A 9,466-nucleotide genomic window follows, 5' to 3' on the forward strand; every position below is an offset into this window, starting at 1 on the left:
TTGAATTATGGTGCTGGAGGAGACTCTTGAGAGTCCCATGGACTGCAAGAAGATCAAACCTATCCATTCTGAAGGAAATCAGCCCTGAGTGCTCACTGGAAGGACAGATCCTGAAGCTGAGGCTCCAATACTTTGGCCACCTCATGAGAAGAGAAGACTACCTGGAAAAGACCCTGATGTTGGGAAAGATGGAGGGCACAAGGAGAAGGGGACAACAGAGGACGAGATGGTTGGATAGTGTTCTCAAAGCTATGAACATGAGTTTGACCAAACTGCGGGAGGCAGTGGAAGACAGGCATGCCTGGCGTGCTCTGGTTCATGGGGTCACGAAGAGTCGGACACGACTAGAACGACTAAACAACAACAACAATTACAGATCAGCCACATTTATTTATTTAGAGAATTTAATCCCTGCTCTTCAGCATTTGGTCCCATGGTGGGTGACAACAATGTAATTAAATAATTTCAAACAAAACAGTTCGAAAACAAAATCAAAACAATTGGATCTACCCAAAGCTGCATGGTGTAATGACTTTAACTCATGACAGAGAGTGTCCCAGTGTCCCCAGACACCCCCCAAAATCTTCTCTAGTCTGTTGTGCAAGTGGAATGACAGCATTGGATACCACTCATGTATTCAGGTCTATTCAGACACAATGGGACTTACTCCTAGCTAAGTAGATATAGGGCTGCAGCCTGAATCAGGCAGCTGGAAGGGAAATGATGTAAGGGGAAAACACAAACACATCATGGAATGATGCAAGATTCTAAGCACTACTGAGTAGAAGAAGCAAGACAGAAGGTCTGGTGCCTGGAATGGCTTCTTGCAAAGAAATGTTGCATTCACACAGAAAGTTATCCATCAACGAGGCTTATTCATTTCTATCACTTATGATGTCCCTGAGACTGGAACAACAAGATTGTTGGTAGTAAAAGCTCTGCAGACAGGACTGGGAATTAATAGCTCCCCCACTCCTTGGTGTTCAAATGTCAGTGGTCATCTCAAGTGGTATCATAAACATGGGCCATTACATCCCAAATCATCATGTGTAAATAAAGTCAAAGTTTGTTCTTCCGCTGAGCACCCTATGAATTAGCCTGGTTTTCTCATGGCTTCCCATCCACAAATTATCAAAAGGTGCCTGCAACCATTCCCTATTCAAATGTTGACATTTCCTAAATCATTCTATTGATCTTTCCTGCCAGGTTGGCAGTATGTAAGGGATGCAATGTGCTATTAATTTAACGGATAGTTCTGGTAAATGTCAAGATTTTTAATGGCATATACTATTTTATTAAAAATGCTAATAGCCTCGTGATAACGGAGTACACCAAGTGGGATTTAAGTTAAAAGGGCAACATTGGACCTTTCGTTTGCCCAGCTGCTCTGCTCTGATGCAGAGTCCAAAGACGCAATGCTTGAATAGTAATAAACTGGATTGTATGCACTCATGTTTCTAGCTGATGGATCATGTGGAATGCTCCAAAAGGGGCCCAGTTTGTATTTGGCTAAAGACTTCTGGGACAATACATGGGGGGTTATCCTGTGAACAGGATTATCTGTGAAGCAAAAAATGCAAACTATGAAGGTGGAGGGGAGAATGGAATAAATTTGGATAACATGCTGGCATATTTCAATGCTGTTGTAGCTACAGTTATATCGCAGAAGTAATTTTCCCTGCATGTATGGGGCTGGGTTGGGGCAGGAGATGAGGGGGAGATGTAGAGGGCTGCAGTAAAAGGGCATTTATAGAAAACACCTCTTGAAATATTTTCTTTCCAATGGCTACATTTCTTAAGTTACAACATGCTTGGTTCAGAGACCTGGACATTCTTCACCATTTCGCCACAATTATGTATCCATAGCTCCAGAAAACCTCAAGGTCTCCAAGTTTTCTTTAACTCCACTGTTTTCAGAAAATGAGATTGATACTTTTTGAGTTGAAGCTGCTGATTCCTGGCTGATGATGGCCCTTTCCAACTCAACCCAGCAAAGTCACAACAGAATTGGTTAAAACAAGGAATGGTCAACAGCTGATGGATAGGGACCTAGAGGATCTGTGGTGGAGAATCCCCCTAACACTGCCACCATTTGGATTTTGCTTGATTAGTTTTCGAAATATGCAAAAAGGAGAATTCTGGCACTGAAAGGAAAAGGTGTTATCCAATGCAAAATGGCAAGAAGCTCCATTATGACAATAACTGAGTAGAACAAAGGAATTCCAGCAGCTGCATAAACAACAACAACAGAAGAAGAAGAAGAACAATTGGAAGCCTGCAGGCACCCAGTTGGTCGCTGTGAGGACAGGATCCTGGATTAAATGTGCCATTTACCTGATCCAGCAGGCTCTTCTTATGTTCTTATGTTGAATGTATATGTGAAACCAGAAGTCTTCTTAAGTGTCTGGGTTGGGGCTGAATACAGTGGAAACAAAGAGCTAAAGGGCAGGAGGTGACTACTAGGAGTAATAGGTAGAGGCAAAGAGAGAAAAGTATGTTTGGAACAAAGACAGCACTTCCTAAATTGGTCCCCTTTATAAAACATCTGGAAGGCTTGCAATCAACCAAGTTTTACTGCGGAATACTTTCATTAAAGTATACAGCATTATCCCAAAGGATGTGGTTTGTGGACTGCATCCTTAGGCCACAGTTCCTTTGGAATGTGCCATTGCCTTACATTTTCTGATCCTAAGCACACTTAGAAAAATCCCCAAGGTTTTAATCTGGAACCCATTTAGTTTTGTGTTCTTTTAATAACACCAATTGGACCTAGTGCTGTCACTGATCCACCACTTGGAGCCTTCCCCTACAGCAGCCCATTAGCTATGATCTGCCCCTTGCATCTTAGAGATTTTTGAGATATTCCACATGCGTTCTGACAATATTCGTAATTAAACAAACATCAGTAACAGGAGCCAATATTCAATTTGATTTACAGAGTATGTAGGAAAGCCTTACTCTTCTTGGCAGGAAGATGATTGTTGGATTAGTCTGTGGTTCATCTACTTAAACATAATCTATGAATTACAATTGCAGGCAAATAGTTCTTTCACCAGAGTATGATGACATCCCAGGGAGTGTTCCAATGGGTCAGGCAAGGGCTCAGACAAAGAAAGCTCAATGTTTTAGCTCGCCTGGTTTCATTACGATGATGGCATTCACTCTCCTGCTCCTAAAATTAATGTTTTGAAATGAAATGCTAAAGACCAGCTTTCCGAAAGACTATTTTAAAGCCTACCTTTCATTCAGTTTTTCAGAATGTGAACAAGAAAAGGTTGAGGGCATTTTTTTTGGGGGGGGGGGTCCCATGGCTAAGCCAGACTAACTCTAGTAGGCTTCTCCCAAGATAAGGGGCAAAATGGGAAATTAGACTGCTGTGGGAGGTGGGTGGTTGAAGAAATAAAGATGAGGTGAGAGGATACATAAAGATAAAGCATAAAGTCATGTGCACCAGAGCAGAGGCACCAAGAAACATGGGTAAAGGTGGGAGCAAGTGAGGGGAAAAGACCAAGCTGCTAGCTATCAATGAGAGAAATTGAATGAGGAGCTTCCATCTCTAGGAACTAGCCATGATTTAGACTGGGAAGCTCCTGGGTAGAAGGCAAAGTTTCCAGTGAGCAACTAAACTGGAATTACCTTGGGATAAGGAAGAGTGGACACAGAGGTCAATTGCCTTATGTAAGGCAAGACTCACCTACTCTGAAATAGGTAGGTAGTCGTGTTGGTCTGCCATAGTCAAAACAAAATAAAAAAATTCCTTCCAGTAGCACTTTAGAGACCAACTGGTAAGTTTGTTATTGGTATGAGCTTTCGTGTACATGCACACTTCTTCAGATACCTGAATCTGAAGAAGTATCTGGTATCTGAAGAAGTGTGTATGCACAAAATAAAAAAATTCATTCCAGTAGCACCTTAAAGACCAACTAAGTTAGTTCTTGGTATGAGCTTTCGTGTGCATGCACACTTCTTCAGAATTTTTTTATTTTGACTATGGCAGACCAACACGGCTACCTATCTGCAACTGTGTATGCACACAAAAGCTCATACCAATAACAAACTTAGTTGGTCTCTAAGGTGCTACTGGAAGGAATTTTTTTATTTTGTTTCGACTACTCTGAAATGTAGAAGCATTAGAATATATCTGGTCAGGATGAATGCTCATTGCTGTGTAACTCCCCACAAACAAAACAGAGTGAATGCTCATTGAAGATGAGATAGTATCTAACCTCCATGTAAGCTTTGTGCCAGCAAAGCAGGATGAATCTAAGGACATCTGGATGAGCCCTAGCTCAGTATGTCTGTACTAGGAGTGGTGAACCTGTAGTCCAGATCAGGCCGGCACGACTGTTTGAAGTGGCCCATTAGCCCCCATCATGAGAGTCATGACAGTGGTAGGACCCAGTGCTTTTTTCCTTTAAAAAAAAATGTTTAGGGGTACTCTCATTCCGTCTGAGACTCAGGAAACACCATGACAGTAAATGAGGCCGCCATCGGAGGTAGCAACGGAACTGACGATTCACTGTGCTGTTCAATGGAACTGACAATTCACCATGCTAGAGAAGAAACTAATTTTATTTATTTATTTATTTTTAGTTTCTTCTCCGGTTAGATTCACAAAATGTATAGGGATATGCGTACCCCCAGAAAGAAAGCACTGGTAGGATCTATTGGGGAGCAGGATCTATTGGAGAGCAGGTGGCAACCTTCAGGTTTGCTATCTCTATCTCTCTTTAGTGTTAAGAGAGGTTAAGCTTAATGTCCTATAGTGTTAAGCTTTTCAGAAAATGAGACTTAAACATGAATTGCTAGGCAGTAGCTGATGAGAGTCTTCTTAATGGTGCTGATGTTGTCTCACATACTTATCCTGAAAGAGCAGGTGATGAAGCATACATCACGGGAGAAAAACCTCTTCTTACTTTTATGGAATTGTCCCTGATTTACTGTCACATGTGTGGAAGGATTAGGAGGCCTTTCATCTTGATTTATTCTGTTCTTCTGGCCTGCTGAAAATCTGGCAGAGCTTTGTTAACCTCCATTAGCTCCCTGCCTACAAGGGATGCTTAGGGCTTATAATGTTGCTTTTTTGTATTTTTTTTTTTGGGGGGGGGGAAGCTAAGCCTGCATAAAGGTGGTGTTTGTTGCCTAATTAATACTGCACCCAAGCATAAGATTAAAATGCAAACATTTGAAATCTCTAAGTAATTCAGTTTTAATTGCATTTTTCCAGGTGCCTTTGGCCATCTTCTCTTGAATAGAGAAGAGAACACAATGGCTAAGTTTGGATGATCATACTTTGACTTAATAAACTGAATTGAGAACACTTTATTAACCCTTTCTGTGCTCACTTCACTGTGTGCTGGAATGACATTTTGAAGTCTCTCGTTAACCATAACTCCTCCTTTCACCTGAGCCCAGAAACTATGGTTAGTGGATTTGGAACAAGCCAGATTCTTAAGCTACAGTTTGAAGTTGGTTTAAGATCCTGGCTTGTTCCAAAAGCCATTAACCATAGTTTCTGGGTTCAGATGAAATGAGAAGCTATGTTTGAAGCTTACTGGTTTGATGGCTTATGTCACAAAGGGAGAAGGCCTCCATGCACGGGCAAAAACCTTGTTGATATCTCTGCCTATTAAACAGAGACAATTGTATAAATGCAGCTGATGAATAGTGATGCTGGAAAATGGTACACAAATTCTGTTCTTGCACATGTAGTAAGTATGTTGCAGCCCATATGATAGGATTGCAAGAAGAACCTTAGTCTAACTTGGAATCCAGGTTCCAGATGCAAATACAGGCTCTTTTTCTGAACTGTTCTGTGGTGTAGTTATGCAAAAAAATTTTTTTAAAAAAATTGTTATGAGGAAGTTTGATATTGTGGGCAGAGGGGAGAGAAGCCTCAATAAAGCCAGGAGATTGTAAATGAGACTCTGTGCCAATGTTTTTGGCAGGTCGCTGTCCAATTTACAGTTACAAAGAAGCCAGCTTTCTGTCAAAGTGCGAGCTCTTGCATTCTTCCCACACCCCCTTGCCTTTCTTTTTTAAGGGATGAATTCCTACTTGTCTTTCATGCCCTTCCCCAAGAGTCTTCCTTTTCACTGAACACCATGTTCAGCATCTAAGCTGTTCTGCTTTTGTTTGTTTTCTGCATTTGGGGAACATTTAACCAGAAAGAATGTTGCTTCTCCATTTCGCAAACACTTCAAAAAGGGGAGAACAGAAGCCTGAATAATTTCAGGCGGATATAAACTCTCGGCTGGACCACTTTGCATCCAAGACTGGCGAAGTGGAGAAAGAAATACAAGCCGCAAAGCAAACAAAATACACCCTGGAGTTTCTGTATTTCTATGGCCAAAGAATACTGGATTTCAGTGGCTCTTAGCTATATGAAGAAGCCCCCTGGTGAGTACGCACAGCCTCCCCCCTTCTACCACCACTGGAGCTAAATCAAAAGCACACACATACTCTCCCCCCATCCCAATGAAGAGAGAAGCATTTCCTCTGCTGCAGGCTCAAGGGTGCATATGGCATTACCTTTTTCATAGAGACACAGGACACCATAGAGAGGAAATATAAAATCCACGGTTTCCCAATTTGCAGGTGGAAGGCTATTATTTGTCATCCTGTATAAGATCTTTCTCCACTCGCATAACATAGTAACAGAAGGATCAGCTGAAGACTTTTAATAAGCTAGGCACAGCAGTGTAGCGGCAAGGAGATTTAATGTGTGCATTGAATAAATGAGAACTGGAATTGGCACACATTTAATCTATGCCTCAATCATTGTCGATCTCATTTAGATAGGAGTTAACATTATACACAAGTGTTTGTTTTATGAATGACAAATATATCTTTGACAACACATAACATAAACCATGGTGTGCTTTTAAAACCCTGCAATAGTACAAATATTGATGATCTAGGGTGTGCAGCCTCCCAAGCTCAGGGAGCGAGGGAAAGGATAGTGAAATGAACAGCAAAGATTTGGGCTTACACTTAGTAGATATGAGTTACACTGAGGCTACATCTGCATGTTGTATTTAAAGCACTCTTACACGATTTTAAGTCATGGCTTCCCTCAGAGAAACCTGGGAACTTTTATTTGTTAAGGGTACTGAGAGTTGTAAGGAAACGCCTATTCCCCTCACAGGGAACTGTGGCTCTGTGAAAAGAATAGAGGTCTCCTAATGACCCTTAGCATCCTTAACTGTTCCCAGGATTCATTGGGAGAAGCCATTGGTGATACTCAACTAAGTTTTTCTCAGAGTAGGCTTATTGAAATCATGGACCTAACCTAGTCATATTAATTAATTTCAATGGCTCTGCTCTGAGGAAAGTTTAGTTAAATACCTGCCCGTGACTGTTAACATGGTATAATAATGAGTGCAGATGTGGCCTAATTCAGGGCTCTTAGCTAGATTGGGAGGTAGCAGTTTCAATCAGTGATCCCACTAATCAACAATTTATTCCAAAAATATTTAGTCCATTTCTCTTTCCTAACCCAAGAAGTCATATTTTTAAAGTGTATTTGTAGTTCCAGAGTGCTTTAATCCACTTTAATTGTGCAAACCTAAAATTCCACTATGTAACTGAATACCTCCCACACAATATTGATAGAGTTTTCCTCACTGTCAGTTCAACTGCTTCCTTTCACATCTCAAACAACAAATCAGTATATGGGTTGGGAGCATAAACTTATAGTGGGTAAGGAATTCTAGTCATTTTTTCAAAGTAAATAATTAGTGCAATCAGAGCATGCTCCAGTTCCTATAGAAATGGAAACTTCCCCCCTCCCTTCTTGTGACTACCCTCATATGAGGGAAAGACGCTGGGGGGGGATGAGCCTCTTACCCTCATTCTTTCATCAAGATCTTGTTGCTGTTCTAGCATCTTGTCCGTCACATATTGGGGTTGAACTTGTGGAACAGGGAACAGGCTACACTCAAGCAGGCTCCCCATAGAATTAGAACCTTGATGATATTTGAAAGGCCCAGGCCTCTGGCATCCGATGGGATCGGATGGACATCAGAGCACAGCCAGATTCGGACACTCATTGAGGGGAATCACTGAACAGAACCCAATTCAGAGCTGACCATACTGGCTAGAGCACTGTGTTCCATCCATCACATCGGAACCATGGCTTTACTCGTGCCTCTACTGCCATTTGCCCCAGCCTCTGAATCATGGGATTCCTACCTCGCTCGGTTCACCTGCTACCTAAATATACCCAGGCCTAAATATACCCAAGTACAGAAGGTTCCTCAGCTGTTTTGGACTACAGAGCCCAAGCCAGAATGATGACTGGGTAGATGGGGAGTTTTAGTCCAAAGCAGTTGGAGGGCACCAGGTTGGGGAATATTAGATAGATTGTATGGGGTTTAGAGGTCAATGTTCTTCTTCTCTGAGTATGTATTCATACTGAACAAGGATAGTTACCTCCTCTCCCCCTTCACACACACACACACACACACACACACACACACACAATTTCATTTTTTATGTTTCATTCCATTGGTTATACTGATGTCAAAATATGAATTAATTAGGTCCTCTGCTTTGAACTTTGAATGTTTTTTGTTTTGCTTCATATTCTTAAATTGAGCCACTGAGCTTCTGGGAAATTCAATCTGCTTCTAGTGTGGGAGCCAACGAAACCGCCAATACCATATGGTAACAGTCAGATGGAGATTGTTATGACATGATCTCATCTTGAATATTTCTTCTTGATGTCTGTGTGTCAGCAAGGAGACAATACAGTAAGGAAAGGAAGGGTGGGGATCATCCAGCATTAACATTCTCTTCTCGTTTTAAACCCTTTCTACTCAGCGGTGCTCCAACATTAAGTGTACCAAGACTTCACTTATGGGAACAAATCTGGAAGACAATGAGTCTACTTTTTTGTATATTTTTATCAGTCTTGGCTGATCAGGGGTAGGGAACCTCAGGCCTAGGGACCAAATGCAGCCCTCAAGCCCTCCCTCTCTTGGCCTCAGAATTCTTCCCAAGCCATGCCCTCTGCTCTCAGGCTGCACCCCTCATTGGCCCTTCTCCACTCCTTTTTTAAAAAAAACTTGGCTGATTTTGTTAATGCCTCATTTGTCTGGATGAAGGACACAGAGGCTTATGTGAGTGTATGTATAAAGTAACCCAAAGTTAACATCTGCATTCATTATTCCACCCACTTTTGTCTCTAGCCCTGTCTACTACTGGCATGTGGCCCCTGGAAGGTTTCAAGATGGAAATGTGGCCCTTGGGCTGGAAAATGTTCCCGACCCCTGAAGCAGATGGCAGGAACAGGCTACCTAGATGTAATGGCAGACGTTTTGACATTTCTCCAGTTAATCTACCCTCCTCTGTCTTTCCCCATCTCACCAGTTCTCCCAGTGGTGAACACTCCAGAAGTGCAATGTGTACCCAGCATCCATTTTCTTTAAATGATCTTCCCAGCAAAGGGGAACGTGTCAAGCTT

This window comes from Podarcis bocagei, assembly GCF_964188305.1.
Source record: "Podarcis bocagei genome assembly, chromosome: 4".
In the NCBI taxonomy this organism is placed as follows: Eukaryota; Metazoa; Chordata; class Lepidosauria; order Squamata; family Lacertidae; genus Podarcis; species Podarcis bocagei.